General features: G+C 37.3%; 1 non-coding gene across 1 annotated transcript; it reads right to left on the reverse strand.

Moving 5' to 3' along the window:
- Positions 1–4,030: 4,030 nt before the first annotated feature.
- On the reverse strand, positions 4,031–4,101 carry Trnal-caa (transfer RNA leucine (anticodon CAA)). Its single transcript has one exon. It is a non-coding gene; the product is annotated as a tRNA-Leu (tRNA).
- Between the last annotated feature and the right edge of the window lie 5,902 nt (positions 4,102–10,003).

Raw genomic sequence — 10,003 nt, forward strand, 5'->3', positions numbered from 1 at the left:
TTATAGGCATGTGCCACTGTGTCTGGTCATGGAGGTGTTTCGAATAGGCTATTCTATGGTAACTGGTGTGCTAGAAAGATTAATCCTTATTCATATTGAAATATGAATTGATATTCTGACAAAGTCCAAGATATTTGACTTTTGCTTCTGTAGTGTCATAGCAACAACATGGAGAAAAATGTCAAATAGCAAACAAAGATTATCATATTTGCTATTAAATAATTTCTAATATTCACAATTTAAGGCAATGTCAGCAACGTTTTCACATGGTTTTTATACAGCATGGAATCTAGACTTACGTAAAGGATACTTAGTGTGAACTTAACATTTTATTGAGGTTATAATGTATGCTTTAACAATGCGATTTCATGCTGCTTTTAGACTATGGCTTGTTTTTACATAATTTTTTATTAATAACAAAGAGCATGCTAACTTATGTAACACGTGAACAATCTTATCTTCTGGGTGATCTCTCCAATGGTCACCAACAAGGGAATTGTTACTATATACTTTTTAAAAATATTTTTTAGATGTTGATAGATCCTTATTTTATTCAATTGTTACTATATACTTTTTAAAATATTTTTTAGATGTTGACAGACCCTTATTTTATTCATTTATTTATATGTAGTGCTCAGAATTGAACCCAGTGCCTCACACATGCTAGGCAAGCGCTCTACCACTAAGCCATGACCCCAGCCCCTTTTTACTATATAGTAAGGCAATATTTGTTTTGTGAAAATCAGTGGTTCTTTTCCTGATTACCATGACTTTGCTGTAAAACAGATGCACTCTTTCAACATGTCTTTCTTCCATTTTTAACTTGGTTATTTTATTTTAACATATATTCCATTACTTTTCAAACTGGCAATTCCTAATGAACGTTTCTGATTTATTTGTGTTGATGTGGAATCTTTTTCTGAGTTCAATTCATTTACCTCTTAGAGTGAATGAAATTTGTGATTGCAATTTCAGTTTGAAGTAAGTGCACATTTGCTTAATGGATATGTCAATGATTGAATTTCAATCATGGTGAGAAAACCTATTTACAAAGGTATTTGCTTGTGCCTGGGTTTCCACTTTAGGTGGAGAGGCATGTGTAAAATAAGTGGAATAATTCGTTAAATCCACTGGGAACAATATTTATTAATGCAACTGAAATCATTTGACTAGGAATTGACTTACTTTTCTCTGGGTAGAGTAGTAAGGCTGGGGAAGACATTCACATGAAATCATATCATGAAATCAGATCTGACTTTTTTTTTTTTAAATCAAGTATCTATGGTTATCATTGTGGTGATTTGCTCTAAGAGTCCCTGTTGGAATCTTAGATAAAGCACTAGCTCCACAGTGTGATCCATGTAATCTGAGCCCCATGTCACCCTATGTTGACGATTTAGTCCAATTGCAAAAAAGGTTCCCTGTGCTGCCTCTTGAGTAGCATCTCAGAGTGTTCCTCCTTGGATATCAAGAAACCAAGGTTTGACTAGCAATACATTTATTACAAGACAAGGTGCAAGGCCTTTCAGCTACATACCTCCCCTACGTACCTTTAAAGAGTTAATGGAAGAAAGGAAGATCACAGGTGATTGAAAGAGTCTTGCAGGAAAATAGGAATACAGGTCTTCTTGAGGGAAGCAGTAAAGAGACAGTTTGTGTAGCTCTTAGTGTGTCTTATTTTCTGTTACACCAAAACAATTTTCTGTTCTCAAGACTAACTTAGCAGAGGAGGCACTGAGAACAGAGAGTCAATAACACTGACCTGCCCACCTCTGATATTGCTTATGCTTCCACCAGTTGGTAGAAACACTTGTAAGATTTCTACCAAACATAATGTGTTTTGCATACCTGCGTACTGCTTTCCCTGAAGCATGATGTGGGCCTCCAGAAGTACAAACACATATATAATGACTCCAGAGTGTCCTGAACTAGGAGAGGCTGCTAAATCCATCTGAGCCTATTGAAATAGGGGCTCAAAGATTCTACATCATTCGATATGATCACATAAACCTCTGGAACTGCGGTGAATTCATCTCCTTCCATGGAGATGAAATAGCAGGGAAAGCTGCAGAGAGAGAGATAAGACTGAGGCAGCTCCTTTTGAGACCTAGCTGCACACCTGCCTTGGGTCAATGAGGCTTGCTTGAATCCTGAGAGCTCTAACACACACATCCTTTAATGTCAGCTTAGGAGCTGGATCCTGTTCAAAAAGCGGATTCCTATAGGCATGGGAGGTGGAGGAGGAGGCAGTGTATGTTATGATTTATAATGTAGACTCATGCAATCTTAAAGTGGAGTAACCATTAGAGGGTTTCTAGGTTAGCCTCATTTTCTTGGTGAGGATATTGAAACCCAAAGAGAGGAAACATATTTTGACCAGGTTAGACAGTTAAGTCACTGTCTAGCCGAGTCAGAATTTGAACCTTAATTCTGTGTATGTGATGTAAATGGAGTGTCTGAAAAGTGTCTGAAAGTGATGCAGTGACACCTGTGACCAACACAAGCCCTCCAGTGACCTGCACTGATACCCACTTGCCTACATTCATGTGCTGTGCCTCACGCAGGTGCACTTGAGCTCTCTGTGGAACATGTGATAACCCACAGCACAATTTCCATTTGTGAGGGCCGTTTACATCACTTGACTCTCCTTAGCTTATTCTGTGGATAGGAGGTTCACACCTCTTCTATTTCCTTGTACAAGCTGCTAAACCCCTTGTTCTGCTCTGAGATTAGTAAGGCCTCGCTGGGCACAGTCTCTGTCAAACTCTCTTATCCTGGTGGATAAATATTCACTTTTCTGGGTTCCTATATCCTTTTCTGGGAACTTACAAGCTCACTGCATTCTTCACACAGATGGAGACTCTTGACTTGAAACAAACTGAATCTTTCTCCCCCAACTCCACCAAGGCTAACAGGTACCAAATGTGGTCTCTTTACCATAAACTCCTACATCTTCATTGGTCTTGGTTCATTGATCAGCCCCTCCCCAGGAGCTTCACCCTCTCTCTCGTCAGTGGTTGCTGTCTCTACATAGAAAAATGGCTAGAATTTCCCCACTCCACAAAAATTTCCCTTAAGCTTTCCTGTAAGTTATGTTGTTGGATGGCCATCCTTTCTCCATTTACACCTGTACAGTTACTGCTCTTCTTTCCCTCCTGTGCAACCATTCTTAAATGTTTTTGCTTGGTGTTTGCCCTACATGGTCCAACTGAATCATCTCTTCAACGTACCCTGGAATTTTCTGATTGCTGAATCTAGCAGCCTCTATTATTTTTTGGGGGGCATACTTGGGATTGAACTCAGGGGCACTCAACCACAGATCCACATTCCCAGTCCTATTTTGTATTTTATCTAGAGACAGGGTCTCACTGAGTTGCTTAACACTATGACATTGCTGAGGCTGTCTTTGAACTCGTAATTCTCCTGCCTCAGCCTCCTGAGCTGCTGAGATTACACGTGTGCACCTCAGCAGCTGGCTTTTCCTATTTTTAAAAAAACTTTCAGAATCTTCTAAAATTATTGACCACTCTTTCCTCCTTTCCTGTGGTAGTTTAATTGTATTAATTTTTTGATCATGCAGTCTTATGAACTAGTATGCTTAGCTAGGCATTTTCCAAGTTTTCAGCATTGACCTTTTCTCTCATCCACATGCATGAGGCTAGCTTAAAGGTCTAGTGAGGGCTTGTGCATAAACAACACTGGCCATTTATTTAGAGGGGTGTCCTTTAGTAGTTACTTAATGTCTTTCTTACTTGGTTTCATGATCTGCAAAGTGAGGTGAGAAGTCATTGCTCATATTTATTGAATACTTGCTGTGTGCCAGGCAATGTTATAAACACTTTATATTCATTAAATCACTTCTTATCACAACAATAGTGGATTGTTAGCAGGAACCTGAAACACAAGGAAATAATAATTTGACCTAAATGGCATACATAGTGAACAGGTGAGCCAAGATTTTAATAAAGGTATTTCAGCTCTAGATGTTATTTGCTACATTATTCTACTCTGCAATAATAATTTTTTTTTTTTTTGCAGTGCTGGGGATCGAACCCAGGGCCTTGTGCTTTTGAGGCAAGCACTCTACCAACTGAGCTATAACCCCAGCCCCCACAATAGTGATATTTTTCACTCAGGATTCTTATGCAATTCAAGTAAAATGATGCATATGAAACTAGTAAGGTTACTAGCATAAATTAAACCCCTAGATAATATTAACTCTTAATATTCCTCTTATTGTTAACAAGTTTTCTTCAGGGGCTTATACTGTGGGATTGTATCTACTTTTTCAGCAGTTGAATAGCCAAATATATGTCTCAAGACATGGCTGTCTCCTGAGATATGCAACATATATTTTTATCCAGTAGCAAGACAAATCTGAAATCAGACCATATAAAATTGGACAGATTAAATTGCTTATTTTCCTTTCAAGATATGACCTTTTTGTCAGTGAACTGATAACATTTTCTTCCTATGCCTCTGAACATCAACCTTGAAGTTGTCACTATATATCCATCCAGTGCTCATTTTCACCATCTTCAGCCAGGTTTTGCTTACTTTTATTCTGGGATATTTTTTGAGGTTCCCCCATTTCCACTTTTGCAAACCAAAACCTGGACGGAAGCCTAATACATAGTGAGATCCATAGCAGAGCTACTCAGATTGAATTGGGTTTTTGGAATTTGGAGCTAAGGGCTCCTTTATTTCTCCTTTCTGAATTGGTTTCGAATGGCCTCCGTAAAGCCCAGAGGGCATGATTTGAAAATATTTCTTTTACAACAAACTTAATCACGATGTTCTTCTGCATAAATCCTTTGTTAATATAGCAGTCAAGGTCCTTCACTGTTTTCCCCAGAACATATCTTAAGACTAGTTCTTGGCATCGTATAAAACCTCATTCCTATTTAACATTCTTTGCTCACCCATTCATTCTCAGATTACCTCTCCTTTACTTACTGATATGAACTTCCTGGGATTCTCTCTTTGTTCTCTGCCTCATTTATTCTTATTCATTCTTAAAGACTTGGACTAAATATTATTTCCTTTATATTACCTTTACAGAATATCACAGAATTAAATTCACTTCTTTGTACTTTATAGATTTTGTGTTTGACTTATTTAAGATTGAATTGCTATCTTTTCATTAGAATTGCTTGTAAACATGTCTATTTCCTCCTCCTCTCATCAATACTTTCTGAGTTCCTGTGTCTAAGGGAATATGTTGTTTAGTGTGACATACTGAACATTCACCTAACATCCAAAGGTTCAAGACATTACCTGCTTAATAAATTGAAATAACTCTACCCATTTTTCTAAGCATTTGGGCTTTTAGGACAAGTATTGTTCTTTCTTTTCATTTTTTTAAACTTTGTTGTGTTTAGGACCTGACAGATCTTGATTCAAATTATTTCCTCTCAGGTATGATTGGTGGTGTTCCTATTCCGGATACCCTGATATGCCATCATTTCCTTAACTAGCTCTTTTCATTGTTATCTCTGAGTTTTTACTCTTTTATTCATCAGTTTATCCATCTATTCATCCATCCATCCATCCATCCATCCATCCATTCTTTCTCAGTTTACTAGTTTGTAGAAGACCTACACTACCCATTTTCTTTAAGTTCTTCCATGATTGCACAGGGGGAAATACATACAAATTCCTATAGCTCCAACAGTCTCTCCTTACTTTTCAGTGTACTAATAATGCCTTGTATTTTTAATCACATGTATTTGCATTATTTCCCCCAACCAGAATGTTAGACATTTTAGAACAAGCTTAGAACTTCTTTTCCTACACTGTATTATGGTACTGAGTTTTATTTGTAGTGAATGAATTTCTGACCCTGCTTGAACAAATAGATTTTGTTCTTCACTGATAAAATTTTTATTAAAGAGCAACACACCTTAAGCCCCATTCACCCACCTCACCCTCTGTATCATATTCTACCTCAAAGGGTTCTGGTGTGCCTGTCCACTGCAGACTTCCAAACAGATCCACCATATTCCCAGGGGACAGCTCGGAGCAGAGTCTGGTTGTGCTAACTGCAGGCACTGTGCTGTAGATGTCTTCTAAAGAATTCTTCGAACCTTTCCCAGGTTGCCTTCAAGGAACATTCTCACATTTCATGTCAGAGATTCTATACTTAAAGGTTTTCACAGTAAGATACAGAGATTGAAAATGGTACTATGTTATTGCATTACATTGTGGAGCCTACTTTATGCTAACGTACATGAAAACATCAATGCAGGAAGGACTCTGCAGAATTTTCTAAAGTTATATGACAATGGAAAATTATTTGATCATGGACTGGAATCAAAAAAAGGCATTCTTTGAGAAACGTTGCATTAAGAGTCTAATCCTGTGCCATACTACAGACAGACCTTAATTGGATGGATTCTGGGCTTTTTTTTTTTTTTTTTTGGATGAACTATAGCTAAAATCTTATAGTCCTCTTGCTTAGGAGTTGTAGGCTATTTATCCATGATAGTTTTAAATATATCAAAATATGCTCCTTTTCATACTACAAATATATACCCCCCCAAACACAAAGAAAAAATGAACTAATCAAATTCCTGGAATAGTATAATTCACTGAAACAAGCTAAATTTTAGTGACAGTTCTAGGTTATGCATTTATTGAAGAATAATTGCTTTATAGCAATTTTTTTATTATTGGTTTTGGGGAAATTTTCACAGAGCAGAAGAATGTACATATGTATTCTAAGATTAAGAAGAGCCCTGAGAAGTTAGGTTAAACAGTCAAAATATACATGTTATCTGTAAAGTCAGTATACATATTAGCTTTTACTGTTTTGCTATCAATTAAATTTAAATAAGACCATGATACTTATAATATTATCAATAGAAAGAATAAAAATTATATTCATTTTTTGGTTAAATTATAAATTGAATTTTAAAATTATAAATCTAATAATTTTAGTAATCCATTTAATTTTTTTAGATCATTGGGCAATGACTTAGGACAATTTCTATCATGCATTTTTATCCATAAGAGATAAGATTTGGGAAAATGTTCTGCCATCCAACTTCCACCTGTGTACATTTCAACCTTAGCCGCTCCTTCATTTCCATTTAGTTCCAGGACACAAAGCCTGCCTTCAAGTCAAGACATGGGGCCAGTTGGCATTGGATCCCTGGAAGCCATTCCTTAGACAAGAGTGACCTGCCTTAACCATGCAGGGAAGCAATTGGGAACCACATCAATTTGCTTCTCTAAAACCAAAGTAAATGTGTCTCAAATTTAATTTCCTGCTCCATACCTGAAGCAGGTGGGAGGTAGAAGTAAAGGGGGATGTCAGTGGTCTTAACTCTGCTGCTAAGACACATTTGTTCAGCACACTTTATGAAATCACATAATTGGCTGCATGCACTGTTTGCCTACTTCAGAACCATAAGGGACCTGTGCAAGTTAGAGCCCTGGAAGAGTAAACCTCCCAGTAAATCCTTTCCTAAGCATCAAGTCTTGTCATTATAGAAACCAAAAATCTTTGAGGGTATTATTTGTAACTTGAGAGGGGAGTCAGGTTTTTACCTGAAGAAGAGCTGTGTACTTATTTTTAAATCAAAATTTTTCTTTAATCATTTTCTACTGTAGAGACACAATTTAAGGTGCAGCTCCAAAATGCTAACGTCATAGTAGCAGCTTTATTAACCATTTATATGTGCCAACATCTAACATATATGATTTCTAATCTCACAGAAACCCTGTGAAATGGGGAAGGCAAAAACACAGCAATAGGCCCCCCGGGGTCCCCTCTGCTCTCTCAAGACACCTGGCAAAAAGAGAAGAATCGTGAAAGAAACTCATGCATTTATACGGATGTGCTTCATTTGAATTTCAAAGGTAAGTGGGGTTCTGAAAGCCAGATAGATAAATCAATTTCTAGAGATTAAACAGTGCTTCAGAGTAAGACAAGCTCTCAGATGTGTTAAAATGTAATAGAAAGTGGAGTTCAGATTCAACTTTATTTTTCTTTGGGGTAGGGCAGATGATGTGATGGATGTTTTTGAACGGAAGATTAAAATTGCATATATTGATGCTTTTCTGTGTCTTTGCAGAAATGTGTAAGGACTATCAAAATCTTCCATTAGTGAAACTCACAGCTCCCATCTTTACAAGAACAAAACTCTTCCAGTGTTTTATTTACATTTTGTCTTTTTTCCAGCTTTATTGAGGCATGATTGACAAATCAAAACTTGTATATATATAAGGTGTACTCCATGGTGTTTTGACATAAGTGTTCCGTGTGTAATGATTTCCACAATCAAGTTACTTAACAAATCCAGTACTTCACCTGGTTGTCATTTTTTGTAGGTTTTGTGATAACACTTAAGATTTGTCCTCTCCCCAGATTTCAGAAATGCAAGACACTATTATTAGCTGAAGTTGCCATGTTCTGTAGATATCCGGAATGTATTCACATTATAACTGAGGGTTTTTACTCTTTGGCAAGTCTTCCCAAATCTACCACTCCTTCTGTTATTTGGCAAACACCATTATATTCAATTTTTCTAAGCTAGATCTTTTCAAATTCCACTTATTAATATTTAGCACTGAACAATATTTAACATAATTTATTGACTTATCTGTTGATGGATGCTCAGGTTGTTTCTGTCTGGGCTATTGTGAATCATGTTGCAGTAAACATGGGCATGCACATAGATCTTTAAGGTAATTTTTTATTTCCTTTGGTTATATACTAAGAAGTTGGATTGCTGAGTCATAGGACTCTAGTTCTGATTTTCTGAGGCATCTCCATACTGTTTCCCATAATGGCTGGATCAGTTTGCAGTGCCACAGGAGTGTACAAAATCTCCCTTTCTCTCCCTGTGTCCCTGACACTTATTTTTGCTTGTCTTTTTGCTGATAGATCCTAAAAAGTGTGAGGTAATATCTCACTCTGGTTTTGATTTGCATTTCTGATAATTATTGATGTTGAGTACCTTTTTATACACCTGTTGGCCATTGCATTCCTACTTTGGAGAAATATTTGCGTTTTGGGACATAGTTTCAAATCTTTTGTAATTCTACTTAATATCTTCACTTGATTTTCAATTCGAAGTCTATTGCAATAATGTTTCTGCTCCTTTATGTCTGAATAACATATGTATTTTAATTACACAAACCGTGTTCTGATTAACTTATTGACCTTGTTCATCATATAAAAGACTCACAGGATAAGGAAGTCACCATCTGTTTAATCAACCACCAGATAAGTGAAAATACACCAATATCTTATTTTCCAGTTGGGCTTTCAGAAATAGATAATTCCATGGATAAGATTTTTAAATGAGCAGAAACTAACAAGTGGATGAAGAGAGCTTTTGATCCTTAGGGGTTTTGCGGAGATGCTTTCTAGCATCCTTACACATTACCTTAACAAACAGTGGACTGGAAACCTCGGTGGGTTTCTATGACTAAAGGGACCATAGTGGAGAGACCATGTACACGCACATTTCATGAGAGCGCACTGGTAACTGATGTGGTACTTTGGGGGAGTGATTGTTTTCTTGTTCTCAGTTGATATTTTTCTTCTGGGAGTCCTCCAAAGACTATTGAAATCTGTTTGTGAAATGAGTAAACTTAATGACATGAAGTGTTTAACTTACTAGGTTTTTTCTCTGACAACGGTGCTACTATTTCTAAAGATGTGAAGTGTGTGGACTTTGTCATACTTTGGTCCTTTGCTAGGAGGTCTTTCCAGATTTCCACCCTGTTCCAACGACTAAGACGTCAGCACTGCAGGTTTTACTCGGTAGTCCTTCGTGTAATGCCAGAACTGTCTGTTGGAAAGAGAGTTGTAGCAGTCTCCTGGTGCTCCTGATCTTCTGTGGCTCTGTGTTTTCCATGCCCCCTTCTTTCTGCCTCCCGTGCTCTTCATCTTCAAAACCCACCCTCCCAAGCCCACCCCCACTTTAGGACTCAGCCTCCACCCACTCCATTCTGTGTTGGCTTCTCCAGCACGATTCTTTTCTACCAAGAA

The sequence above is a fragment of the Sciurus carolinensis genome, chromosome 13 (assembly GCF_902686445.1).
Source record: "Sciurus carolinensis chromosome 13, mSciCar1.2, whole genome shotgun sequence".
NCBI lineage: Eukaryota > Metazoa > Chordata > Mammalia > Rodentia > Sciuridae > Sciurus > Sciurus carolinensis.